A 27,734-nucleotide genomic window follows, 5' to 3' on the forward strand; every position below is an offset into this window, starting at 1 on the left:
GCGCATTAGGCCCTCCATGAATGTTTTTTGAATAAATGAGCGGGTGGGTGGGTGTATGAATGGACAGACAGGCGGATAGATGGACGGATCCCTTCTTCCAGCTTCCGAGGGAGAAGGCAGTTGCAGGTCCACCATATTTTATGCTTATGCACAGCATCGTGGAGGATCTGCACACACAGATGTCCAGCCACCTGTCATCGCCGAGGCCTAAACAGAGTGGGTGCTCAAGAAACATGTGCAGGCGGGAAGGAAGGAGGAGAAGGAGGGAAAGTCTAACAGAGACCACAGTGGTTTAGCAGACTCAGGCCCACAGCACCCGCCTCACAAAGAAATGAAAAAAGGAGCAGCCGAGGAGAGCGGAGGGACAACCTTTCAGTAGATACTGTTAGAGTCCACTGGTGTCACCTTGGCACACTCCATTCATGGGCGTGCCCATGGCTTCTTGCTGCACGTCCCTGTGACCGTGTGCTTCAGGGCTTTCCGTGGCTGCAGAGCCAGGCTTGGCTGACCAAGCTGGAGAGTCAACAGGCCGGAGCAGAACTTTGCCAGCTGGAAGGAACCACGCAGGTAGGCATCCAGCTCCCCACCCCTCAGGGGAGACCCCTTGGAAGCCTGTTCTCTGCGGGGTCCCAGAGTACAAAGTGGGAATGAGCCCCAGATGCCCAGAGGGGACGATCTGCTCATTAATGAGGGCACCTGGCACTGGTCTCCCAGCCTGAAACCTTTCCCGACTCGTTTGCCATTGCTTTTCACGATCACCTCCAAAGCTTGCAACCTGCACTCACATCTTCATTGTGGGGTCTGCTTCTGGGGGCTCCACCCAGACAGGCCCTGACAGGGAGAGATGCGAGCCCCTTGGACAGATGGAAGCCACATAGAAAGCTGTGATCACCTCACGCTCCCCCTGCCTGGTTCTGAAAATATGCAGAATTATTAAAAAAAACCTTCAGCGAACTAGGGGAAACCTCAGACCTTAACACAATGGCTGATCAGTTATAAAAAATACTTTAAAGTAATTGCACGTTTCCAGCCCCACTCGGGACAGTGCAACATTTCAATTCTCTGCTCTGTGCAGGTGGATTTCTTGAATTCTGACTTTCACTGGTCGTTTTATACTCCCTCTGCTCTAAGAAAAGTTCACACGTATAACTCAGAGCTTCTTTGTGTTCAACCAGTTCCCAGGCTTCACCCTTGGAAGGGGACTACGGAGGGTCAAGCTCTGGTGTGTGGGATGGCCAGTGTCCACCCCGAGAGGTAGCCCCCGTGGCAAAAAAAAAAAAAATAGTATTAAGAATTGAAAAAGAAAAGCACTGAAATGTGCACAGAATGGGTCCATTTCAAGTGCAAGAGCACGTATTATTTATCTGATCTGATTTTTCCCACATGAAATGTAGATACAGATGACCCATGATCTAATGACCCCACCTGCTTCCAGCTGATGTCTTCCCCCAAGAGCCAGCCTGTGCTCTGCTCTTTCCTTCACCGCCAAAGAGGCCCACCTTGGCCATGTCTGTGCTCCCCTCCCGAATGTCACCTTCCCGAGCTCTGATGGACATCGCGGTGTCTCATTCTCCATCCTATGCCCCAGAACCACCCTCAACATCGGTGGACATTCTAGAGACACGAGCTGGGTGAACGAATGAAGGGTGGACAGACGGATGGATGTCTTCTTGCTGGTTTTCCTTCCATCCTGTAGGACAGGAAATCCTTTCCCCAAGAATCTGTCTTCTCCATTAAAACAGTCATGTTTCAAAGAGAGAGTTTGAAGGGAGGCACACGTTTGCATTTGTTTTGATACAGTCTGAGAGTTTGTCCTTTAATACAACAGTTTAACACATTTATTTTGCCATATTAACTGTTTGCTTGGTCTTAAGTCTGTCGTCCTAGTTTAGGATTTCTATTTTTTATGTTTCCTTCATGCTTCTGATTTATTTCCCTCCCTACTCTTGGCCATATTGCTTAAGCAATGTTCACTCTTTTCTTGTTATGATTTTTTTTAAGACTTTCTGCTTATCTCCAACAATTTTAATACTTAAGTTTAAAGTAATATATGTAATGCATACATATATGTCATTATAATAATATAATTTTTCCATCAACATTTTAGACTGCATCCCCTAGCTCCTCCACATATGACAAAAGAATTAGCATGTAGCATGCTAATAATTTTTTTTCTTCTGTCCAGACCCCCTTCCAAGATGTTGGGGAAATCATTGGAAATCTGAGATGCAGACTATTGGCATTAAGTAATTTTTATATAACAGCCCCATTTCTTTTGTATGATTTTTTCTTTTTTACTTTTGCATGAAACTGTATGATCTTGTTATCAATGGTTACTTACTAACTCATTGCTTTTCGTGCAATTTATTCTATGTCATATCTTTGCCATTGTGGCCTTCCATATTTTGATCACTGTTCAGTTTTCAAGGTATTTCCTCTAGGGGCACCTGGATGGCTCAGTGGTTGAAACATCTGCCTTTGGCTCAGGACATGATCCTGGGGTCCTGGGACTGAGTCCTGCATCAGGCATCAGGCTCCCCCGCAGGGAACCTGCTTCTCTCTCTGCCTATATCTCTATCTCTCTCTGTCTCTGTCTCTCTCTCTGTGCCTCTCATGAATAAATAAATAGAACATTAAAAAAAAAAGAAAGAAAAAAGAAAAAAAAAACACCTCAGAAGCTGATGCCTCACTAGGACTGTGATTTCATGCTGCCAAGAAGCCTAAATGTTGGCCCGTTCTGTTTTGTTTTGGAAGGTTACCTGTGCTTCTGGAATTTGAAATCTTCACAAGCATGTGTCTAGTTAGATGCTCCTCTTTAAAATCCAGAATGCAAACAGCTTTACTTTGGGGTTTTTTGACCCCAGGAGCAGGGACACAGAGAAGGTCTTCACAGCACTGATGTGGGTGCACAGGTTCCAGGTGGGGAGGCCTGGGGAGACGATCCCAGGAGCAGACCCCCTCAGGAGCTGCATCTGCTGATGAGAAGCTGCCTCTGTCAGAGGCCCTGAGATGCTGGGGTGCAACCCACTATTACCAGCTGTGCCTGCACATGAGATCAGGCCATCAGGGAGCTCGCAGGGGTGCTGAGTTCCCTTGTCCACCTGTCCTCTCTCCTCCAGGTCTTGCTATCAAACCAGGGTGGCGTAGGGCAGGGGACTTCATAACTGAGCCTAAGTCAAGGCTGCCTGACACAGGACCCTGTCTCCTCCTACCTGCTTCTCTAACTGTGTGGAAGCCTTCCTGAGCTTGCAGTTCTCGAGAAGTTTCTACCCCCCTTGCATAAGCATGGTGTCGTTCAGCATTACCTGGACACCTGCTCTCTAATCTGTTTCGAGAATGTGCCTGCATCCAATTATCAGAAAACACTGATGCTACAAAGTGGGACTGGGGCCTAGATTTGGAAACACACAGCTCACTGTCTCGAGAGTGAGACATGAGATTATCTGGCATTGGTACATCTTCCCAGAAATAATAGGCCAGTGTATTTGTACTTTTTAACTCACCTAGAAGCACAAATACTACTTCATATTCCTGGATGATGTTAAATTAGCAAGGTTTCGTTACCTTACATGTCTTCGAGAAAGAGACCATATATTTCTACGTTGTATCCCCAGAACACTCACCGCCTCGAAAGGTAATACACAGACTGACCCACACATATCACTCGTTTACACAGTGGAATTGTGGGAAGTACAAAATATGAGAGTTTGCAAGACAGATATTTGAATGTGATATTTTATTCTTTCTTCCAAAAGGTCTTGACCCGCCCACTGCGTGAAGCAATTATTTTTCTGGACAGCTCCCTGACATTCCCAAGGAGAGAGAGAAAATGACAGGTAATTAGGGGAAAGTATGCCAACAGGTCCTCCATCCTAACATGGCAGGGGGTGCTCGTAACACCTAATTCATCAATGCATGTTTTTCCTGCCTGAGCCAAGTACACAGAACTGCTCAGCAAAAGGGAAAGAGAAAGGTAAAGTCATTCTTCACCTTTTCCAGAAATGTATTTTTGTTTTGGTCAATTTCCCCAATAAATTATGGTCTTGTCTTACGGCTGCATTGGTAGGACTCTTGTGAGTGTTATTTAGTACATTTAAGAGCAATGCAAAACCCAAATGTATTTAAAGTTAAGAAAGAAAAAAAAAGCCAAACTGAATGCTGAAATTTTTTGCACTGTTCCACAGGCTCTAGTTGGAGTTTAATCATCCCGACCCTTCCATCCTCGGTACCTGCATCAAGATGCAACACAAATCAAATCTTCAGGAGTCTGGACATTTTGTTTTTGTGTAACTCATTAAGCATTTCCCCATGTGCTGTGATAGATGTTTCTCTCGGCCAGGAATTTTATACCACGTGTGCATGTCCCTATTTGGCTCGGCAAAATCATTCTCAGGATATACAAGCTAATGATGCCTGTGGTTTTGAAACTTTATTGTGATTATTTGCATAGGGCATTTGGAAAATCTGTAGACAGGTTATTAAGAGATGCTGAGCAATGGAAACATTATTAGGCCTTATTATTGTTCATTGTACCCAGATGTTGCGCATTTCCAGCATCCCAGAGGATTAGGAGTGATGTCAGATACCCAACTCTTACTTTTCCTTGCAGATATTAAGTCTAAATTTTCCTCATTAAAAACAAAGCATTTGCACTGAACAAGTGGCGTGCGCTTGGGCAAAACATCAGTTCGTAATAAAGCAGCATTGGTCAAATGCGACTTAGAGGCAAAGCTTTGGCTACTGTCGGAAGTTCTGGCCTGAAAAACAGAAGACTAATGAGGTATATGCTCAGGATGAAATAAATCATCCCAGCAAACATGCAGAGGGGCAATTCTAAAGAAAAAGAAAATTTCTTTTAATGAAAAGGAAAGCCAGGTAGGGCAAACCTCCTCGCCAAGTGTTAAAATCTACTAAATTCCTAGCAAGGGCCAGGCACTCTGCCCACGGCGATCAGAAGGCTTTTGCCTATTAGTCCTTTAAGACACAACATGGGGAAATAATAGTTTGGCCAACAAAATGAGCCCTGCAAGCTCCAGTGGATGTTAAACCACACTGAAAAGCAGATGATTGTGATAATGAGGAATCTGTTTTTCAAAAGACAAGCTACAGCTGCAGAGCAGAATAAACAAATATGATTATTACATGTTAGAATTCAATACATAACAAATAAGCTTTCCATTCAAGGAGAAGAATAAACGATGCTGGCTTGTAAGTAATTTGGGGAAAGGACTCCAGAACGAAGCCCAGTATGGATTGTGTTCACATGCTTTCTGCCTCTGGGCTTCCTGTGGCCCCGATGGAGGGACAGCAGGAGACCGGGAAGGAGGGAGGGGACAGTGTCTGCAGGGTGGTCCTCACCACTGGCGAGCCAGGTGGCTGCCTGAGGCCTGCAGCCTCACCGCATGACAATCCAGGTTCAGGAAGCTGCTTCCTTGAGGTGGGAGGAGGACTGTAGCTTCCAGCCACTGCTGGGCCCAGCGTGCTCACGTCCCGGTGGCATTCCTAACCATCCCTGCCATTGCTGTCGTGGTGATACTCAAGCCCCCCTTGGCCACCAGTTCTAGCAGGCCATCGGTTTCCTCCTGGGCGATACGGGTGCCCCAGGTACAGCTGCAAGCTTCAGCCTCCCATGCCTTTTTGGATTCTTTTTTATTTTTTTATTTTTTTGTCAGATATAATCTTTTATCAAATTTTATTTTATTTTTTAAAAAATTTCTTTTTATTGGAGTTGAATTTGCCAACATATAGCATAATACCCAGTGCTCATCCCATCAAGTGCCCCCCTCAGTGCCCGTCACCCAGTCACCCCAACCCCCCGCCCACCTCCCTTTCCACCACCCCTAGTTCGTTTCCCAGAGTTAGGAGTCTCTCATGTTCTGTCTCCCTCTCTGATATTTCCTACTCATTTTTTCTCCTTTCCCCTTTATTCCCTTTCACTATTTTTTATATTCCCCAAGTGAATGAGCCCATATAATGTTTGTCCTTCTCTGATTGACTTATTTCACTCAGCATAATACCCTCCAGATCCATCCACGTCAAAGCAAATGGTGGGTATTTGTCGCTTCCAATGGCTGAGGAATATTCCATTTCGGATTCTGAAGCTTATCCACTCACACGGGGCTGGAGCTTGACGGTGCAGTTGTGGTTTGCGCTCACCAGCCATGCAGGTGGCTAGTGGCTGTGGAACGCTGCTCTCTCACCCCATGGTTCTCCCTGGGGTTGCTCTGACCTAGGGGCCTTTGGCAGAGTCTGGAGACACGGTTGATACAACACCAGGGGTCAGGGTGGGTGCTGCTGGGCACTTTCTGATTTCCCCCAAATCAAGGTCCACCTTTTGGAGTCTATAGTTATGTTGGACAATTTTATCCTCTGACTTTCTATTATTTTTCTTTGCTCACTTTTCATAGTGAGCCGGGGTTTCAACGTGGATTATTTGTGAACATATATAATATCTTTACTCATTTAAGAATGCATAGGTTTTGTTTTCCAACATTTACCTTATTAGCTTAATTTAGAAAATAGCTTAATTTAGAAAACAGCTAAATCAGGTTACCTGTTCGATATAATCTGGGCCTATGTGAAATTATCTCTATCTCTATCTCTATCTCTATCTCTATCTCTATCTATCTCTATCTCATCTAACCTCTCTCTCCATTGTCATGGCTTCAATTCAAGAAACTGAAATAAATTCATACACAGGAATGCTAGTGTTTACCTTGTCAGAGTCAAAAGCATATATATTTAAAATGTGTAGCCAAGATGTCCTTCAACAGATGAATGGATAAAGATGTGGTCTATATTACAGTGGACTACCACCCAGAAAGGATGACTATTTACCATTTACATTGACGTGGATGGAACTGGAGAGCATTATACTGAAAGAAATAAGTTAATCAGAGAAAGACAATTATCATATGGTTTCACTCATAAGCAGAATATAAGAAATAGTGCAGAGGATCATAGGGGAAGGAGGGGGAACTGAATGGGAAAAAATCAGAGAGGAAGACAAACCATGAAAGACTCTTAACTCTTGGTTAACAAACTGAGGGTCGCTGGAGGGGGGTAGGTGGGTGGGGGGAAGGGGTCACTGGGTGACGGGCATGAAGGAGGGCACATGATGGGATGAGCACTGGGTGTTGTATGCAACTGATGAGTCACTGAACTCTACCTCTGAAACTAATGACGTACTATATGTTGACTGAACTTAAAAAAGAAAAATGCTCAGATCCCAGTATACAAAGCGAAGAACTTGCAAAGACAATTTCAGGTAGAGGAAGTAAATGGCTAATAGCTCAAAATATATTCCGCCTGTGATCAATTATGAGCAGCTCTGAGCACAGGAATGTAAACCAAAAGGCCGAACACATGAAATGCCATCGTTTGGCAGCTCCAAACAGCGTAGTCTTTACGCAGCCACGGTTTTCAGTCAAAGATATTGTTGGTTTTAATTGTTCTGATTAATATCAAAATAATTTTAGACAGTCATTTCATGTAAGGGTGACTCCTCTTACACAAAGCAATTAAAGCCGTTTAACAGAGTGACACACCAGTCACTGCTTTACTTTAGAGCAAGGGTCTCTGATCCAGAGGGTCTCAGGCTCATGCTCATGCTTGCATAGATGAATAAAGAATAACTTTGCAAATAGATGCTGAGGTTCGTCATAAATCCCTAACAAAACTGTTCTAAGAATTCTTTCCTTAAAATGCTTAAATATCATTTAAAACACCACATGAGACATAATGGTAGATCATCTGAAAGACAACTTCAGCTCAAAAATGAAACAAAGATAACCACCATCTCCACTACTGTTATGTGTTTTAAGTCCCTCCTACCCCAAAGCAGTAACACAGGGAAAATACATAATAAGTAAATAAGTAAATTCACTAGAGAGATATTTAATAAGCACCCACCAGCGGCTAGCTGGGCCTGGGCACACAGCGGTGAGTCAGTTAAATAAGCCTCCACCCCTCGTGGAACTTACTTCTAGCAGGGGCACAAGGATAGCAGACACTGGAATTGAGAGGCAGGTGGAGGCAGGTCATGATTCACGTGATGAAGGAACGTCCAAGCCAGCAGCACAGTAGAATGTGACAGAGATGGGGTCTCTACTTCAATGAGTAATCAGGCCTCAGTGAGGAGGTGACATTTGAAATGAAAGATACAGGAAAGAACATTAGTGACAGAGGAGGGAGAAAGCACATAAAAAGGCCCTAAGGCAGGGACAAATTTGGTGTCTTCTGAGGAACAGAAAGAAAGCAGTGAAGAGGGAGTCCAGGTTGGGGCGGGGGGGAGGTGAACCAGGGCAAGGCCTTGGAGAAGAAGACCACTGTGCAGGGATTTGGAGGGGAATTGGGATTCTATCAAAGGGATGGAGCTCCATCAAAACATGAATGGATAAACATGTGGTCTACCCATACAAGGGAATCATCTTCAGCCATAAAAAGGAAGGAAGTCCTGTCACATGCTGCAACCTGATGCTAAGTAAAACAAGCAGCTACAGAAGGACAAATATTGAATGATGCTACTTATAAGAGGTCCCTTGAGTAGTCAGATTCATGGACACAGAGAGTAGAATGGTTGTTCGATGGCCTGGGGAGGAGTGGAGAATGGGGAGTTAGTGTTTAGTGGGGATACAGTTTGGGTTTTGCAAGATGAAAAAATTTTAAAGATCTGTTGCACAACAGTGTGCATGTACTCCACACTAATAAAGGTACATTAAAAATTGTTTTGATGGTAAATTTTATGTTATGTTTTTTGCAGCAATTAAAAACATTTTTAAAAATTAACAAGAATAATAAAACTCCCCATGGGGAGTTTTTCTAGGTATGGCAAGGAACAGCCACACCAGAATTTTAAAATATGATTAGTTGAAGACAACGTGATCTACTCTGGAAATCTAAAGGACAAACTAGCTGAAAACCAAAAGGTTAGTATATAGGCTTCTGTGAAAGGGACAGCTGTAAGAAAAATATACAGCAAATAATAATAATAATAATAATAATAATAATAATGATGAAAGTCATCAGCCATGAAAAAATAAACAAAGTCATTAGCAAATAAACCCGTTTTGAAATTCAAGATCCGATTCATAAAATACTCAAGGATTTGGAATAATAACAAATCAAATCACATGCAATGGATGCCATCAAAAAAAAAAAAAAACTTGCAAAATTGCAGAATTGCTGAAGAGGTGCTCAATGAATTGCTCTTGGATGGATAAGCAGCATTGCAAAGCCTTATTAGGAAGGTAGAAAAAGAAAACAAATGAGGCGAAAAGCATTGTGTTCTATAAACAAGGCTATCGGTTTGTAACTGGGTGGCAGTTATGAAAAAGATCCACCCATTCAGCTGAGATGGCGGTGAGACAGGTGGGACTGAGCGGATCTCTGCGGAGCTCAGTCAGGTAGGCCCAGGACTCCGCGTGTTCTAAGGCCCTTCACTTGCAGCCCGGATATTTTGTGTTTATAATTTTCTTGTCTTCCTTAAGATGGCCCCTAACCATATAAACTTCATGTTCTACAAAACCTGGAGTCTTTCCTCTGTATTGTAGAAAATATTCCAAATAGAAGAAAATGAACCAAAACTTAGCTTTTTTAGAAAACAGAATACTAGCTCCTATAACAATAATAAAAAGTTGTGTGGAGTTGTTAAAAAATAGATACAAAGATAAATGCATAGACTACACAAGGCAGGATGAACCCCAGTATTTTATTACACAGTCTTTGGGAAAAAAGAGGTAGAGATGTGTTGTAGTATAAATAACGGGATAATCTGAAAGCAATTTGAAGAAAAACTGATGTGTATCAGTTTACACAGTGATCCCCAAATAAAGTAGGTTATTTAGTTATTGCAAGCATATTCATAGGGAAAAATAAGTAGAAAATAGCCTGCCTTTGAAGAAATAAAAATAATCTGGGTTTTTTTTTCAGTATTAAAGAAGACAGGAAACAAACTGACGAGCAATTCAATTTTAAAAAAATTTTATAACATTGATTAACATAAAGCACTCAGTTAAAATATAGAGGGTAACATGTAAGATAAAATGTTTACATGAGTTGTGTTGACAAGTATGATTCACATTGAGAACGCCCTTTGAAAATATGCATATTTGGAAGGGCTTAAAGATGCTCTAGGAGAATGAGTCATGGCCAAATATAAAAAAATACACACATAAAGGAAGGTAAAGGGAGTAAACCAGCATCTGAAAAACAAATGAACATAAGAGCGAATGTGAGAACCATTTTAAACTTGAATTAGAAAGAGTTTAAGTCATAACATCTGTGGCTGGTGAAATTGGATGGGGAAGAGTACACACACACCCACATGCATGTGCCTGAGTATCTGCATGTGTGTGCACGCGCATGACCTGCAACAGGTGGCGTCAGAAATTAGCACACACCTCTTGTGCACGGGGGTATTCTGGTGACCAACCTGTTTGCCTCGTCTTCCCAGCTAGAGAAATGTATCTGGAAGGAATGACTACAGGAAATGAGTAAATGAAAGATATAAGCTATTTTAAAATAGCAGTTATTTGACATAATAAGTGTTAGAGAAAAATAATAGGAACAACTTAAATGTTAAATAACAGGGAATAACAGAGAAATAGGTAAATAAATAATAAGAAGTAGATAAGTGAATAACAGAGAAGTAGATACATAAATTTTTTAATTTCTATTTTTTAATTAAATTCAATTAGTCAGCATCATTCATTTCATTAGTTAGTACATCAGTATTAAGTAGCTAGTACATTTGGTTAGTACAATGGGTACATCAGTAAGTCACCAGTTTCAGATACAGAAGTCAGTAATTCATTCGTTGCATATAACACCCAGTGCTCATCGGAAATAAATTTTGCCCTTTAATTTGATGGAATATTGCATGGTTATGAGGCATAACAATAAAAAAATCAGCTAGAAGCTCTGGGCAACTTCATGCTGTCCTATAACACGGGCCAACTACGTGAACACAGACCCTCATCCATGACCGGCTGGAGTAGAGAGCAAGAAGTCACATTCAACATCGCTTTGGCCCTTGGGGCATGTGTGTGTGTGTGTGTGTGTGTGTGTGTGTGTGCGTGTGTCTGTGTGTGTGAGAGAGAAAGAGAGTGAGAGAGAGAGAGATGTGCGGAGGAGCAGAGGGCTCAGACTGATGGGAAAGTGCCAGATATCAGAACTGCTTTCAGTAAGAAAGTAGTGGATTCCACATACATTATAAAAGAATCCATATTTCCATACTGTGCTTCTATTAAGATTCTCCCCGTCAGACTAGATGCTCTTAAATGTCACCACCAGAATGAAGATGTCCATTACCCGCACATAAACCATGAGAAGCTGGCAGGCAATTTTTAAACATCAAAAGAGTGCTCCAGGAATTCCAAATAAAAAAAAAAAAAAAACAACTCTTACTTTCATTTGCTTAAAAGAGTTTTCTTCCCTCTCACTCTCTCACTCTTGGTCCTAGACCCACTCAACATCAAATGGAATGTTATTTCCCACTTGGGGAGAAGTATGGCTCAGGGTGACTGAAGCCCTTTCAAACTGGAACCTCTGGAGCCAAGTTCCAGTCGGGAAATGAATTTTTATAGTACAGTTAAAAGTAGAGTGGGAGCACTGTGAAATCCTTAGCAATCTTGGACTGGGTCACGTACTCCTTCATCTTCATCAGTCAGATGAGACAGCCTTAGAGTCCCCGGTGGCCCGGGGCCTGTGTTCATCAGCTCCCACATCTCCACCTGAGTTCATGCTCTTGTGAGTACAAAATAGAACTCTTTACTGTAAATGTTGGGTTTCTTTTTTTTAAATAAAGGAATGTACCATTTTTGGCGTGAACACTTCAGCATTACAAATCAAACAGAAGGGCTTTGGACATATGAAAAGCTTCTTACCAAGTAAGTGTTTGTTTGTGGTATGGGTGTGTAGTGTTGAGGCCCTCTTGAGATGATTCCATCATATTCCAGCACATTCGTGTTGGGGGAGAGTAGAACTCTCAAATTTTCATATGAAATCAGCACTTAGAACAGTGCCTGGTATACAGCAAGCACTACATAGCTTTCAGATGCTGGTATTGTATTCTGATGATGTGATGTGCGGTGTGTTTTCTGAGACCTAACCAATGACAGAGAATGTTTGAGAGGAGGATCAGGATCAAATTGGGATATTTTGGAAATGATGATGGTTATGTTCCAAAAACATTGACAAAGGATACAGCTGCAAGGTGGAACATATTCACAATCAGCAAGCACATACTCAGTGCCCACTGTGGGCTTTACAACTCCCAGAAAATATGACCAAACATTATGAAAGAGATACAGCTGATGGCCTCAGAGAATAAACTCGTAATATTCAAGGTTAAATACACCATGGGGTGGGATTTGGATTATAAACAGCACGCCCCTTCTAGAAGATTTTCATGACTGAGTATTAATTTTAAATGGTCTAGGTTACATACAACTGGGAAAAACTAGAGGGAGCAGAAGGACAAGTCCACGAGGGAAATGGGAGAGAAGAACGAACTTTTTAACCAATGTATTTTAAAAGAAGATGAGAAAGAGTAAAGAATCCATTAGCTCATGGTTTGATAGATGCTCACTGTGGCTCCCATTCTTCACCTCTCCCTCCTATAGCCATAAGTGGCTTTAGAGTGACCTTCCACCCTAACCTTGGGCTTGGCCGGAGGGATGTGAGCAAGTGTGATGTAAGCAGAGGCTTGACATGTGCTTGCATGATGGGACTTGCTCATTGGTGTCCCTCTGTGGTCAGGTAAGAATTGGTCTGGCTACCCCTGGAGGGTAAGGAACCATGGACAGAGCCAACAGGCCTCAGGTGCCCCAGTTGAGGCCACCCTGCATTACCAACAGCCGGTGGAACTAGGACATGGGCTCCCAGCCACAATCAACAGGGCTGTCTAGATGATGACCCACCCCAGGACAGGCAGCAGTGACCGTCCATCCACCTTATCTCCTAAATATTTCTGAAATCTGTCTCTGTCTCCCCATCTCTACAACTATCACCAGACCCATTTATTCACCGAAGAAATTACTCATTCTGCACTTACTCTACCTGAGGTGCTGGGCCAGCCTCCAGGCCCTAACAGGGAGCAAGCCACGTAGGTACCCTTGGTCTCTCTGCCTCTGCTCTAGCTCACCTGGGGGAGCGTCTCCACGGGGTAGTCAGGGTGACATTCAATGCCCATATCTTATATCATGCCCTACTTCCTGGTGGCCATACTTCCTCTTAGTAAGGACACTATGCACTTTCCACTCCCTCTGCTGAAATGCTGCTCCTTTCAGTCCTCCGTTGGTTGACTCATGCTCTAACAAGCCTGACAAGCTCACATTCCCTCCGAGGGCTCTCATACATGGTGCTCGGCTCCACCATTGCCCTTGGGGACTTCCAGGACAATGATAAGTGTCCATGTGTCTACTCCCATCTCACTCCAAGTGCGTAAACTCCATGACATTCCCAGCATCTAGTGCTGGGTTCGATGAACATTTATTGAATGAATGCCTGATGTAACGTGTTTCAGATACGAAGAAACAAGGATCGGGAAGGTCACCTAACTTACCCAACATCGCCTATTGAGTAACTGTGCAAGTCTGATTCCGAAGCTCGTGTTGCCAAGCTTCCCTACACTGCCAGACCTTGCACTCAGCAAGAGCCAGCACCGGGGCCTCCACCCTCATTAAACCTGGGCTGATGGTCTCGTCTCCGCCGTCCGAGCGACGGTCAGCCAAGCACAGCTGGGCTGCAGAGAAACTTCCTTGGACAGAGTTGTTGTCACAACTGTGTCGACAATTGCTCCGCATCCAGGGACTGTGGGAGAATAGGGACATTTCTCCTTGTTTCCGCAAAATTCTCTGGCCTTTGATTTTCATGATTAAAAAAAAAAAAAAATCAGTCCCGTGTAGGAACCCATTAAAAGACTTCACTTGTTTCAAGGGATCAGCAGCTCATGAAATGGTATGTCTTTGTTGGCGCAGAGAAAGGCCAGAGTGGTCAGATTTCTATTAAAAGTAGATAGTTAAGCAACAATCCTGAGGCAACCACAGAAGTGATTAATGTGCTGACACAGTGATCGATGATAAACATAATAGAGCTTGAAGGAAATTAATGATATTTTGAATCTTTAATAATGGTACATAACTATCTAAAAGAGATATCTCCATCACAATGTAATGCTTTTAAAAGCAAAGGGAGCTTTAATGACAACCGGGCAAAAACTTGGTGTGGATGAGGGAGACAGGGAAACAGAAAATGAAAATAATTACATTTGTCAGAGTGGTAGGCTTGTCCAGGAGCCTTTTATTTTAATTCCTTTAGTATTTATCACGATGGGCTTTGGTGCAGTATATTCTTTCAAAAATAAGCCACCGAGTAGAATGCTGTCCTCTTCAAAACAGATGTATGTTTTTCATAAGAATATAAAGATTAAGTTAATGTATGCCCTTTCCCCCTACCTCCAGCAACAAAACCCCTCTGTTCTTTCGTGCAAATGTTAGCTACACGCAGGGCCATTGTTCTTGAGTTTTTGTCCATTAGGGGTTTGGAAAAATGCACATTCACCCCAAGAGGAAAGGGTCAGATGCCAGCAGAAGGAATGCCTTCCAGGACAATGGGTCATTGTGATCCTGGGAGCCTTGATTAATCATCTACATCTTGGGGAAAATCCTAAGTAGTGCTGCTAGAGACACCTCGAGTCAGAGGCCGATCCTCAGAGGAAGAGAAGCCCTCGCCGAGCGAACCTGGGAGTCCCTCCAGTGTAACGGGTCTGCCGTCTGCCCTGCCATCCTGGGCACGTGGCAACCACTCGTTAAATCCCCACGTCTTCACCCCCTGGCTGGTTTCACCCCGAACCAAATGCGAATATTTGAGATCAAGAATAAAAATCCTGGGGCATCACGGGAGATCCCCCTGGCAGGGAGCATTACGGGACATCACCAGCTGGTGTCAAGGAAGGCTGTTTCCAGAAGCCACGGAGTGAATCCGGGGCTCTGAAGCGCCCCACGTGCAAATGAGCAAGGTTGTGTTGGAAGGCTGCTAACTCCAGACCCACAGCCAAGGACCTTTCCTGCACAAGTTTGCAAATTAGTCACAGCATCGCTTTATAATGAGGCAATTATCCGAGCCTGCTAATAATGCCTCGCCTACATTCGGTTTGCTTCCTCGGAGGAGCTGAGTGATTTCCCAAGACAACAAGCTCAGCATTAGCACAGACCGCTAGGCCTTGTATTCCCTGAAGATCACAGATTGGCTTTGCTTTCCTGATCGTGAGCCACTGCTTCGATTTAGGATCGTCTTCCCTGAGCCTTCTGAAAAAAAAAAAAAAAAAAAGACCAGGTTGGCCCCTGTGATGCCAAACCAAGCAGGCGGTGGAAGGCATAACTCCCCCCCTCGAGCTACCTGACCGAACGTGGATAAACGTGCTGACCCCGGAGCGCCCCAGCCCGCCACGTCCTGCCAACGGCTCCTTTGAACGCCACGCGAGGCACACAAGCTGCTGTTCTAACCCCGCGAACAAATTGGATTCCTGAGCTGTGATTTTTGGCTGTAAGAACTGCTGACAGTTCCTTGACAGGCACAGAAGACGAGGGGGGAGCAGCTTTGGGAAAACAGGTTGGGAAGAGCGACAGACGGGCAGGGCTCTTGTCCTTACGGCCCCTTGGCAAGGTCAGGCTGGTGCTCCCTGCCACGAGCATGAGAGTTCTGGGGACAGCACCGATCAGACGGGATAATATGAGCAAAGAGGGGAGAAAGTATAGCTTAATCAGAGACTATATGGCGAGGAGGAAAAATAGATGGCCAAAAAGTTATCTGTGCCAACAAGAAGGGAGGCCCAGTTCTGGGGCCCCCGGAGCCAGGGGGCTGCCACCCCACTGTAACAAAACTGTAGAGCCACACACGCTGACCCCATTCAGTGTCCCCGTTGCTGCTTCTTCTCCTTCCCCCTTACCTCCCCGGAACCTATTCATTCAGCCCTTATCCAGGAAAGCGGGGTGGGGGCGGGGTATTGATGCGATGACTCCATCTGCTCTGATTCGGGTTTTGTTACCAGGTAACTGTGTGTCCTGGGCACGCCAGGCCCCGGTGGCTCCCCTGGACAATCCAGCACCGGCTCCGCTCCATCCACGTCCTGCCTTACCGGTCTCTGACACAGCTCCATCTACCTTCCCATGACAGTAACTCAACAGCCACCCTCCTGCGTGTCACAAAACAGTCTCCGTGGTGGGTGGCCTGTTGTCAAGGTTATTCGCTTTTTTTGTATGCAAAAAAAGCGAATTTCAACCAGTGCTTAGGGGATCTCCTTTGGTAGGCTTGGCTAAATGCCACAAAGGAAATTACGAGAGGTAGTTAGCCCCGAGGGGTCCGAATCTGGTTAGAGAAATCAAACACCCCAAGTCCTCTGGTGGGAGAAATCAGCCCGGATCAGGAAACAGCTGGGCACAAGAGCTAATGAAATAAAATGAAAGGCAGCGCAGTGCAGTGGGAAGGGCAGAGACGGGACTCCGGGTTCTACGTAAATGAAGAGTCTCCTTTCCTCCCCTGCCCTCCACCTGCCTGGCTGCTAAGCGGAGGAGCTGGACTATGTGATGCCCAAGGTCTGTTTGTAAGACACAAGTAACTGACCGACACGTCGTGCTCTAATGATGCAGGGACGTGGAGAAAAAGTGTGTGCGGTGTAGTTGGGCCACAAGGTGTATGACAGGGGCTGGGTCCTATTGGAAATGTCCACAGGGCAGGGCCAGGAAGCCTGCTAAGGCCCAGATGCCCAAGGTGCCAGGAACACGCTGTGCCCCCCGTGGGAGGCCAGAGCTGGGAGAGGGCCCTGGGCTGAATAGGCGAGAGCCACGTCCTTTGCAAGGAGGACTGTCACCTTTCTGTTTTGTCCCACTGACACCAGACAGCTGCTCAGGGTGGGAGGATGTGATAAAAGCGGTATTGCCGTGGGGGCCTGGCTGTCCCTGCTAACACATGGTCTTGGGGAAGCTCCTTGTCCCCTCCTGAGGGGCCCCTGGAGCCACCACCATTGCAGGGTCCCCAGAGTGATCTCCACATTGAGAGGAGCTGATAGGTAAAGAAGGCTGAGCAACAGGTGGGAACCCCAAGGACCCTAAATCCTGGACTCCTCCCAGGTAGGACTGCCTCACCTCTCCATCTTCAGGAGCATAGAGGTTTTGAGCTGTTCTGGAGGCTAAAAATGATGCACCGAGCTGGGGCATCTAGGGCACAGCCTTGGCTGCTCTGAGAAACCCCCCCCAGGGAAGTCGCCCCACAACACAGACAGCCCACAACCACCCCTGAGCAGAGGCCACCCCCTTTTTAGCCAACAGCGTAGACAATAAAGAAGGGGTGTTCGTGGAATCAGACTCCTGATTTCCTGCCAGAACCGAGGTAGTTCCCAGAACTGGAGCTGCAGACTGACGCCCAGAAGGAAAACCATCTTTTTTTTTTTTTTTTTTTTTATAGGAAAACCATCTTTATCGAAGCACTGGTTCGGGGCACAGGGGTCTCTGCCTAATTGGAGGGCAATAAACAGCTCCTTCTCCGCTGTTGAGACTTTTACACACTTCACCATTAAGACAAGATGACTCGGTGACAGCGTTACAAAGGAAGCCACCTAAATCTTCGCAGGAGGACTGGTTAATGTCGTGTTGGCTTCTTTACAACCACTAACCTCGCGTGGACAGAGAACGGCATCTGGTAAAGGCTTAGCCTTGGTCCAAGTCTAGCGTGTGCTCCTTTCAAGTGGCCTGGCTAGAATCATTTAGGAAGTTAGAAATTCAAATGCGACCTCAGTGGGTACAAAACAACCTTGGCTTGTTCTTTTACTCTTTCTCAGAAAGGAGGTTAAGATAAAATATCCAACAAATTCTCCCCAGAATGCAGAGCTGTGGTGGGAGAAGAATTCAGTGGGAGGAGCCGTCAGGAGCTCCAAGGCAGGCAGATCTCCCGTCCTGGGGCTGAGTTTTGAGTATTTGGGCACCTGCGGCGTCTTCTCACCTGCTCAGAGCCGCCAAGCTTTTACGCTTACTCCAGAAAGCCCTGCGTTGAGAAAGTACAGTCACATATGCTAGAAACTGGCCACTGGGACCCCCTGGGCGTCCAGCATTCCAGCTCTAGGCTCTGACTCCGGCTCTCAGGTTCCCTCTTTGATCTCCCACTGAAGACCTTGTGCACACCTACTGCTGGCCCCTGATGGGAACTCAGCCTCGGTCACAGTCCCTCCCTCGGTCACCACCTGCCAGGCCTGAGGACCAGCTTGCAATGAGTCCAGCAGGCAGATTCATCAGCAGAGCTTCCAAGCACCAGCCTACCTCCTGTAAAGCCGTGAGGAGCTGAGCCCCATCTTCCACTAAGTCTCATTGTTCTTATTCATTATCGCAAGGCCTGTGCTAGTTGGTTGCTCAGCAAACATTCTTTGAATGAGTCACCAGAAGGAAGCCTGAATGCATGCACTGGGGCTTGGGAATGGGAGAGAGCGAAGGGGGGGATCATGGTTGCATAAAGATGATTTGGAAGAAATGCTTGCCTTATAATCTGGCAGCAATGAAAAGAAACAATTCTGACATATGGCAGTATAATAAAATAACTGCCTAACAATACACAAAGAATGACAGGGGCAATCCCAAGATCTTTGAGTTCATCTAATGCTTTAATTCTAAACCTTGGGAAATATTGAGAAGATGGTATTTGAGCTGGGTCTTACCCTACGGATGGGGGTTCTAACAAGCTGGTGTGTGCTCTCCTCCTTTGTCCTGAGCCAGTGGCAGACATCACTAATTGATCACCCAGGCCAACATCACTAATTCCTCATAGCTCCCTTCCCCACTGAGCTTTGCGATCTCTCTCAACACAGGCTTACATCCCTAGGCCCATGAGGTACTATCTATTTATTGTCCCACCTCTACTGTAGATGGTGACCCAGACATTCTGGGACCCAGGAATCAAAGGGATTCCAGAAGGGACACAGAACCACTGATAACTCCGGAATCTTGGTCAAGGATACTCCTCCCCAAGGATATTCTAGGGTCTGATCATAAGGCCATGATGGCCTGCACCCAGCGCCATCTTCCTTCATGTTACCTGCAGGGCAGAGAGAGAACAGGGACCTCACTTACTGTCTATGTAACCTAGAGTGCAATCCCAACAGTGTCCACATTGGAGGCAAAAGGATGCCATTGGGACTCTCACTTGGCTTTCTGGGAAGAGAGGAAGGGGGTAAAAAAAGAGCTTTAGGTAATCATCAGTTTTATATCAGGCACTTGGACAGGCACTTTCAGACATGGTATCTTATCCAATGCCTAACAGTTTTGAGGAGCATCAGATAGATACGTATATACATGCGCACACGCATACATGTGGACCTGGGTACATACAAACATAGGAATAAAGAAAGAATTTTTTTAACCATTAGTGTCATTTTGCAACACCGATAACTAAGCCAATTTGTTTGACCAACACCAAGTTCGAAAATGTCTTTTTCTTACAGGCTTTCACGGCTATTGTTAACTGCTCAGGGTACCCTAATGGGCAGTGAGGCCGTGCCTAAGATGAGGAATTCTTGGCAATTTGCTATTCAGTCTCTAAGCAGCAGGCAGATATCAAATGGGCCGTAATTATTATTTGAATATCCCGAGATACATCAGACCCCGTCTGCGTCCCTACTGGACTCCTGTACTCCCAACCAACAGCAATCTTTTGAAGTCTGTAACTTTCCTAACTTCAAAGCTTTCTAGGTGCCTAAGAAATAGGAGGCTCTCGAGACAGAAATACTAAATGGATATACTATGCATGGTATAAATAATACCCATCTAAGAACATTCAGGACTTCAAAACCATCCGTATTAATGTAGGTGGCAGTTGCGAAGCTCTACCCTGGTGTGATGTCCTATTATAAACATCAGAGTGAAGGAAATTGGAAGGGGAGAAGCCTTGTCCATTCATGGTGGATTTTTACCCAGTCTTCCTCCACAATACATCGGACGTGAGGCCCTCTGAATGTGTCCCAGTGGCCCTCCTGTGTAATCAGGCAACTGTTCTCATTAAAGGAAGCAAAATACTTTACCTCATTGTTTTATGGGGCTCATCATCCTAAACACTTCCAGGAGAACTCAAATCCTCCAGAATTTATAAATATTCTTCACCGGACACTATTGTATGATGGACTCTTGGCCTCCTTCTGATGCCTTGCTTCCTTAAATAAAGGTGTAATTATAACAGTGGTGATAAGCCCAGGTATTGGGCTCTCTCTGCGCCAGGTTCAAGCCTTCATGCTTTGTCTGCATTATCTCAGGTAACCTTTGTGGGAGCAAAGAGGTACAAACCTTAAAGAGGTACAAACCAGGGCACCTGGGTAGCTCGGTCGGTTAAGTGTCTGCCTTTGGCTCAGGTCATGACCTCAGGGTCCTGGGATCGAGGCTGGGCTCTGCACTCAATGAGGAGTCTGCTTGTCTCTCCCTCAACCCCACTCACACTCTCCATCTCTCTCTCTCTCTCAAAATAAATAAAATCTTAAAAAAAAAACTCTCAAAATAAATAAGATAATTCACCTAAGTCAACAATTACTAGCACAGAGGGCCAGGATTGGAATCCAACTGAAGCCAACATTTTTCTTCTTGTCTAAATTCAGCCCCACTAAAAAAAAAATTTTAAAAATTAAAAAATAAAAAAAATAAATTCAGCCCCACTTTCTTGTTTTCCTATAATCCAGAAAGACATTCTTCTACTGATTGATCCCAAATACAAAATGAGATCCCAAATACAAATATGTGTACGTGTATGTGTGAAGGTGTATGTGCATGTGTGCATGAAGGTGTATATGCACGCATGTGTGAAGGTGTGTGTGTGTGTGTTTTATTTCTCTAGTGTTTTAAAATCTACAAGTTCTGTACATCAGTAATTATTTCATTCCATGAAATGGGAGGTAGCGATATTTTCATTTGGCAGATTGTAAACTCAGTCAAACAGAATCAAATCATTTCCCTCAAGCTCACCACAGGAAGGTAACCTCATTACTTAAAAAAAAAAAAAAAAAAAAAAAAAAAAATTGAAAGAAAGAAAGAAAAAAGCTTCCCTTCTTCCCTTCTTCCCTTCTTCATTAGCCTTCCTCACAAATGTCCTCTGCATTTTTATGGCTGTTTTCATTACTTGGCTCCGAGACTTTTCTCCCAGATGTTCTTCATTTAGAGATTATTTTCCATTGCACATGAGCCCCTCAGTCCTGTAAATATTTGACTCCAGCATTTTCCATAGCTTGAAGAACTTTATAGTGGTCACTTCAAACACTGCTACGGCATTTTCTCTGCTCCTTTAAGGTTGTTCTGTAAATTAGAAACGTGGTAGTTGCTATCTTGCTGGCTCCCCGCACCACTTTTTCCCCAGTCTTTGATGTCCAGAAGCGCGTGGGACTACTTACGCCATAAGCACGTAAAGGGATATCAGTCAAGCGTACAGAGAGGTAGCTCTTATTAATGAATATTTTTCCCAGAGAATTTCTCTTCCATGTTGGGATTTTCATGCTTGATTTTAAAAGATCTCTGCCAGCTGCCTTCGGTGATACCATCTTGATTCAGGACCCGGGTCATCGGAAGTGCTTGACTTACCATCTTGCACATGGGATGTGTCCTTAGACCCCTGTCCTCAAAATCTCAGGCTGGGCCTGCCCCTTGCTCCTCATCTCGCCCCCTTCACCTTGTCCTGCCGCCTTCTCCAACCGGGGTCCCTCCCCATCATGCCTTTCCTCCTCGGCAAGACCTGCCCTTGGGTCATTTTAATTAATATGTACTAATAACCATGTTAATATTAACACATCATCTTAATCATTAATAAATCAATTTTATGTCTTCTAAGGACACATTCGCAGAACTAATCTGACTTTTAAAAAATTATATTCATTTGAAATTACACAGATATTCTATCTTGCACCGATTTACCAATCAAAAGTTATGAAAGACAACTAAAATATCTTCCCATGTTCATTCCTAGAAGCAAATGCTTTGTTTTGGTGTTATATTTCACACTGCAAGAAAATAACATTCTTTGAGCTATAAAAAAATTACAGTGCTATAATTTAAATCATCAGGAGATATGAAAAAAAAGTCTTATTAGGGCGTCTGGTCCATCTTGCTAATGTAGGAATTTTGTCAATGATGTGCTGTGTAACATCTTTTTGTGAGATGTTGATAAATAGCATGCTTATAAATGGCTCATAGAATGGGTTTTTAACAACTTCCTTGAAAAATAATTTTATGTTCTCACAAGATTTTCCTGCCTCTCATCCTAAATTTCCTTTGACACATTTGATGGCTCAATAAGGTGATGATTTCACTGAGTACTTTACATTGCCAGCATGTAGCTGGCACAACGGGTCATAAAAACTTAGGGCAAGGGATCCCTGGGTGGCGCAGCGGTTTAGCACCTGCCTTTGGCCCAGGGCGCGATCCTGGAGACCCGGAATCGAATCCCACATCGGGCTCTCGGTGCATGGAGCCTGGTTCTCCCTCTGCCTGTGTCTCTGCCCCTCTCTCTCTCTCTCTCTCTCTCTCTCTGTGACTATCATAAATAAATAAAAATTAAAAAAAAAAAAAAAAAACTTAGGGCAAGGCAGGCTCTACAAGGTGCAAGAAAAAAAAAACCACACAGATCACGTGATCATCTTCTCTTTTTAATTCAAATTAAATTGTGTTTATTGACCAGAAAATAATCTTGATGTATTTTAAATGGAAAAAAACTCACTTTGCATCACAGAATATTGAGTATGATTCTTTCTTGGGGGCAGGGGGGATCTATCCGTGTGTTGTCTGTTAGAGATGGTTGTGCTGGCTGTTCAGCACCGGGTCCCCTGGGCCATCGTCCACTGGGGGCCTCCTTGGACCGAGCTCTCACTCAGCGGGCGCCACCCTCCCACCTGCCTGCCCTGGACATGGCCACAGTGGAATTCGGCCCCGGTCTTTCTATTGCCTCCAGCAGGTGACTCTGCCCTGTAGCCGCGGGCCACCCTGGTTCTCGCCCTTCTCTCTATTCATTGAGAAATTCGTGTCTTGTTTAATCTTTCACCCCCAGTGGATCTCCTCTGGGAGAAGAGGTTGGGAGTCAGACACCCTACCAATCCCTTTTGTTTCGTGTTGCCTTTTCAGGTGGGGAGGGTCTTTTTCCCTCAAGGAAGGAGAACACGGCGTCAGAGAAGATTCCTGTGGGCCCTCCAACCAGACCGGAAAATGCCACTCCATCGTCACACTTGCCCCACCAGCCTTCGAGCTCACTTGTGGTGACTCTCTCGGGGTCACTCTGCTCCCCGGTGCCACGTGGTTTCCATCCCCACCCTCCGCCCATCCTCAGGTCACCCAGATCTCTGCGGCCAGGGTCCCACCAGGTAGGGCTCCTCTGCATTTCCCACTGAGCTCTGGGGCCTCCTTGCAATAAGGGACCTGCCTGTGCCCCCGGTGCTCCCCAACACTGGCCAGCCCTGCAGATGGTGTCCCCCTGGAACCCGGGAAGGACCGTGGGAAGTGGCCAGGCGCCCGACTCCACAAGCCATCTGGACCAGCCCTCAGCTCCGAACCAGTCTCACTGTTTTGTTAAGACCAGTGAGGAGAAGCATCCTGGGGGGGAGGGTGGACACCCCAATGGGAATGGTTATTTTTGGGACTCTGGTGACAGTAACTTTTCCTTTTCCCTTCTCAGTATCGTTCTTGCTTTCCTTCGTAACAGTAACGCTCTGTGATAAGCTCTGTGTTATAAGTGAGCTGCGGGCACCCACGCAGGGCCGGGCAAGGAGAAGGGAGAGGAGGGGACAGACCTGGGAGTCATCAAGGAGCAGGCCCGGTGACGGACGGCTGGCAGCAGCGGTGCCTCGCACAAACGCGAGCTCGGGGCAGAAGGGCCGGGCGCCGGCGTCCATGTGTCTGTCCTCCGCTTCTCCCCGCCGACCCCGCCACCCGGCGCTGGGCCCACAGCCTGCTCCCCGCACACCTGGCTCACCCGTGCCGCCGGCGGCACAGCCACCTCCACAGACACTCCCGAGAGCCAGGCCCAGGCCCGCCACCTGCCCCTGTTTCCAGAGCCGAAAACGGACAAAACCCCCTCCCCAGGAAGCTTCTGTTCCGCTAGAAAGTGGAGAGACCACCAGTACACATGGCAAGTAGGTCAACACATAGACGGTCAGGCCCGCAGTGCTGGTGGCACACTGCGTAGGAACAGGGAAGACGCCACCGGGGGGACAGTGCTGGGGGGGAGCGGAGGCGCACGGAGCAGGGCAGGAGCGTCCTGGCACCTTTGGGCGGTGCTCGAGCCAGGTGGCTGGAGCAGAGGGAGACAGGGGGGAGATTGGAAGGACTAAGGCACGATGCCGGGCCCCTGGTGCATCGGAGTGAGGACTCTGGCCTTGCCCCAGTGAGCTGGTGGCGCCTGGGGAGTTTACGCAGAAGACGGATCAGAAGCACCGTGTGACTTGTAAGAGGATGACTGGCTGCTTTATTGACAGGGGTGACGGAAGACTGGTGGAGCCGTGGGGGGACGGGCGGGGGCCGCGGGGGTAGGGGGGTGACCCCTTGCAAGGCTGTGGCCCGAATCCAGAGGGGAGGGCAGCTGGGTGCAGATTGGGATGGCTGTAGTGGCGTGGGACGGAGCAGGAAGAGAGAGGAATTAAAAATGCTTCCCACCCTCTGGACATGTTTCTGAGGGAAATTGGAAGAATTTGCTGAAACTGAAGAAAGCTGAAAGAAGAGCAGATTCAGTGGAAAATTCAGGAGCTCAGGTGTGGACGTGGTGAGCTCCCGATGGCCGGTGGCCGTCCAGGAGGAGGTGCTGAGGAGATGCCTGGATGCACAGGTCGGGAGGTCAAGGCGGAGAGACAGGGCCCGAGAGAGGCCCTGGCCGGCGGCGGGATACGTGGCATTCACCGCCCGAGGGATGGCCGGGGACAGGAGAGGGAAGGACGGGAAGCGACCGGAGGACTGAGCCCCAAATGACCCCCAGGCTCAAGGTCAGGGAGAGGAAAAAGAGCATCAAGAATGCCAGGGTGGGGGGCTGCGGAGGGAGGCTCAGGACAGCTTCAGGACGCGACAGGGACAAGCTTCGGTGGCTTCTGCGACCCGCAGGACCGCTGGAACGGGCGGGGGTGGGCCGGCGGGGAAGTCCCACGGGGATGGTCCCGCAGCCTGGCGTCTGTCACCTGCTCCAGCACTTCACGCCTATCGGGTAATTGGAAGGGAACGGAAGAGACACGGCAGTTGTCCCCAGGCTCCGGGGCCGAAGGAAGGCTTGTGACCGCCCGGGCAGGATGGGGCGTGCGGTGCCTGAACCCCAGTGCAGTTACAGGTTCCAGTGACGAAAGAAGCCAAAGATACAGGGGGGTAAAGGAGGCCGGGCCCAGGGCCCAGACATTGGGGGGGGGGTGCCGGGCCCAGACGGCAGCTGCTGGGTCCTCCTGTGCCCAGGGGAAGACTGAGAAGTCTCAGCAGTCTCACCTGTCAAGAAGGAAGCAGGGGGATGAGGGCGAGGGCATGTACGGGCCTGGACCGTCACCCTGGGGTGACGGGGGCGCCAGGGGCACCGGGGTCCCCTATGGCAAGAGGACTGGATGGCAGGAGGAGCCCGGGGTGGATGGCGGGCGGCAGAGGGAGCCCAGCGAGGCAGCATGGAAGAGACCAGGGTGATGACCCTAGGGTCAGGGCTTGAGAGGAGGGGAGCTCGCCCCGGAGCAGGGAGCGGGGGTGGGGGTGCGGGGGGCGGGGGGATAGAGCCTGGAGCGGGGAAGGCCGGATGCAGGGATCTGGGTGCGCTCGGGGGCCTGACTCAACAGGAGCCGGCAAGTGGAAGGTGTGCAAGCCCGGGAAGCCCGTCCCTCCACCAAGATGTGTGGAGAGTCCGCCCTGGGCCCCAGGCACCCTGGGGGAGCCCCAGGCCCGTCAGGAGTTTGAATTCAGAGCCTCCCCGGGGCAAAAGCTGCCCTCAGAGCCCACAAGATTGTGAGCGGAGCCAGAACGGCCCCAGGGGTAGAACTTCGGGGAAATGCCTCATCTCATGAAAGGGGTGCATTCAGCAAGTTGAACTGGGGCCCCAGAGGAGGAGGAGAGCCCCCCAACCCCAGCCCCTGCCCTGTGCTCCCCGAGTGTGCTGCGACCTGTGCGCCAGGGGAGAGCGTGCAAGGGGAGCAGGTGCATTCACCCACTGGGACGGCCCTCTGTCCTGGGCGGGGGGCCCTCCCGTCTGAGCACCAGTGTGTGAGGGCAGGACACCCAGGAAGCCGTGAGCAGGACGGGGCCACCAGCCAGGGCAGCCGAGTCCACCGGGCGGCCAGACGACGACATGACGGGAAGCCACCAGGGACACGCTGAGGCCGCGGCCCGGACACAGGACCCCCGAGCTGAGGCACCCCCGTAACCAACTCCCAAGGGCTTCATCGGGTATCTCAACACGCCCAGGAAAATGGGGGCATCCCAGCCATGGGGAGGCTCACTCGGAGTACACGCTTAGGGTTCAGCATTTGGGGTACTGGGCCCTGGGCTCAGTTTCAAGGGCAGGGCCCAGTAGCAAGCCAGGGGCTCTCTCTGTGTGCCTGGCCCCGTGAGGAGTGGGTTCTGGGCAGGAAAGAAGATACAGGAGCCACCTGGGGTGTGTCTGGGATCCTGCATGGGGACAGTCTGATGTCCATCACAGACAAAGTCACAGTCAGACTATTCTCCTGCATGGACCCCATGGGCACTCCCTGAGCCAGAGTGGTGCAGTTGAAACCCCAGGCAGGTGGTGTCCTTTCTCTGCCCAGACACTTCCCCTGGTTCCCCATCTCCCTTGGAGCACTCCTCACCATGACCCGGAAGGCCTGACAGGGTCTGACCACGTAACTCCCTGGCCCCCTCTTCCAACACCCCCTCCCTGAGCGGAGTCCCTCATGCTGACCTCCTTGCTCTCACCTCAGGGCCTTTGCACTTGACACACCCTCTTCCTAAAACACTCCACCTTCATGGAGTTGCGTGGCTGCACTTCCTGCAGGTTTCTGCTCCAACATCACTTCTCAGGAGCCCTTCACGGCTCACCCTATGCTAAGTAACCTTCTCGGTCCTCTGCTTCATCATCCCATTGCACTGAGCAACAGGTGGCCTTCTGTGCATTTACTTGTTTATTTATCGTCTGTCCCCCTCCCCCACACCTCACTAGAATACAGACTCCACCAAGGCAGGGACTTGGATGTGCCCCCCTGCTGCTCCCCTAAATCTTTGCTGAGTGAGCAAAAGCACAAATGAACAAACTAGTCCCACTCCTCTTACTCATCAGAGGATACGGATCCCTCTGGATCAGCCGCTAGCCTGCCTGTGTGGGGTTTTTTCCCATTGGTGCCAATAATAAGTGGCCCAGGCTCCTGGCAAAGGCCAGGGGAGGCCTTTGTTGACTAGGCCTCCCTCCTTTATAAGATCTGTATCTACATCGATTCAGATCATTAGAAAAAGACCCCGGATTCCTACTCTGTTATTTTCTCTCTGAACTGCCTCTGTACAGCCATGAGTCAACATCCTGGCTATGGCCCTCATCAAAGCCCAGAGCAAGAAAGACTAGTTTTGTTCTCAATAAACTGCTATAGGCTTAAAATGCATGAGCTCTCTCCTGTCTCCTGGGCGGCGTGCCTCCTGTGTCATTGCCATTTTTAAAGGGTAACGTATTTTAACTGTACCATATTGATCTACTAGGCGACATTTGGAGCAGGATTTGCTGCTTTGAACTTATTGTTATTGTGACAGATT

At 47.4% G+C, this 27,734-nt stretch overlaps 1 long non-coding RNA gene across 1 annotated transcript; it reads left to right on the plus strand.

The window, feature by feature from the left end:
- The first annotated feature begins 427 nt into the window (after nucleotides 1-427).
- Nucleotides 428-5,004, plus strand: LOC140616530 (uncharacterized). The gene is made up of 3 exons (XR_012016992.1): nucleotides 428-567; nucleotides 3,756-3,836; nucleotides 4,185-5,004. It is a non-coding gene; the product is annotated as an uncharacterized lncRNA (long non-coding RNA).
- Nucleotides 5,005-27,734: the final 22,730 nt, after the last annotated feature.

The sequence above is a fragment of the Canis lupus genome, chromosome 24 (assembly GCF_048164855.1).
Source record: "Canis lupus baileyi chromosome 24, mCanLup2.hap1, whole genome shotgun sequence".
NCBI classification, from domain to species: Eukaryota; Metazoa; Chordata; class Mammalia; order Carnivora; family Canidae; genus Canis; species Canis lupus.